The 1306-nt window shown below is 42.0% G+C and overlaps 1 long non-coding RNA gene across 1 annotated transcript in view; it reads right to left on the bottom strand.

Moving 5' to 3' along the window:
- Window positions 1–232: 232 nt before the first annotated feature.
- LOC125488355 overlaps window positions 233–1306 on the bottom strand; it is a 2534-nt gene continuing 1460 nt past the window's right edge. Inside the window, exon 2 of the long non-coding RNA XR_007266287.1 lies at window positions 233–300. This is a non-coding gene — a long non-coding RNA (uncharacterized LOC125488355). The remainder of the gene's footprint in view (window positions 301–1306) is intronic.

Raw genomic sequence — 1306 nt, 5'->3', positions numbered from 1 at the left:
TTCATTTCCAAAAATGTTGTAAATGTCAATAGGCTACAAATGGTGAATTTTTTTGAAACAGGGGAGGTGTGTGTTGAGAAAACAGAGAAAACAAAACTATTTGTATTTTGTTGGTTGTGTTTGACTGTTGGCTTGAATGCACATCACTGGAAATTGAGTTCAATGTGTCTCTGACTCAATCTGCTCTGTGCCTGTGGAAAGGGTGTTCTCGGCTCGGACAGTGCTAACATACCTGCTGTTTGTTAGGAGCAGCTGGTCACCCTTGGCTTTGTACTGAGCAAATATTACATTGTCTTGTTCCTGCAAGAAGACAGAAGAGTTAACTCCTGTAAATCAACATCAGCCAAGTTTGACAATGTCAAACAGATTAATGTAATATTCAGTTAATAATTATTTGGATGTTTCTTTTCTTTAACTTCTTCTGATGAAGAGCAGAGCTCGAAAAGCCTGTCATCTTAAATGAACCTGTTGGATGATGACAGTGTCACGAGACTTCTGTCTTTTCTTTAAAGGAATCAATTCAAACACAGGTCTGATTCCATTTTAACCTTGAGCTGTTCCTTGTCTAAGGATCATTCTTTTTTAAATATATATACTTCGATACCAATTGAGTGAGATCCAGAAATGGAACGACAATTGCACAGCTCCACGTAAGGTGCTACCCGAAGCTACTGCAATGTCTGCGCAGTTCATGTTACCAAATCCCAATGCACTAACTGTTGAATATGTTGACTCCAATCAATGTCCTTTACAGGGTTCTTATATTTCCACAGTCTTGTCTGTGTTTCGACTTTGACTTTGTCAACAAACAGTGTGAAACAGAAGCCAAACAATGAATTTCCATCAGTGTCTGGAGATTTGAAAACTACAAGAATGGCCCCCAGCAGCTTCTTGCCGCTGTTTCTCCCTCAAAAGGCCCACACACAGCCGGAGTGTGTGTGTGGAGCTGCAGTGGGGTAAGCCATCACATTCCTGAATTGATCACATTAGACGTTGGACAGGAATTGGGGAATCAGGATGCCAGTTACTCACAGTAGGATTCCCAGCCTCTGACCTGTCCTTGCAGCATCTGTATTTTTGTGCAAGTTCAGTTACAGAGTCATAGCTTGTTAGAGTGAAACAGCATGGAAATAGACACTTTGATCCAACTTGTCTGCACTAGATTGGCATGCCAATCTGACCTTGTCCCATTTGCCAGCCTTTGGCACAGATCCCTCTAAAGCCTTCCTGTTCATGTACCCACCCAGCTGGCGTTTAAGTGTTATAATTGTACCCGACACCAGGAGTTCCTTTGGCAGCTGGTTCC

Source organism: Rhincodon typus, unplaced genomic scaffold (assembly GCF_021869965.1).
Source record: "Rhincodon typus isolate 14 unplaced genomic scaffold, sRhiTyp1.1 hic_rhity00000542, whole genome shotgun sequence".
Taxonomy (NCBI): Eukaryota; Metazoa; Chordata; class Chondrichthyes; order Orectolobiformes; family Rhincodontidae; genus Rhincodon; species Rhincodon typus.
Note: the sequence above shows the minus strand (reverse complement) of the source record. Positions and strands in the feature narration are given on the sequence as shown.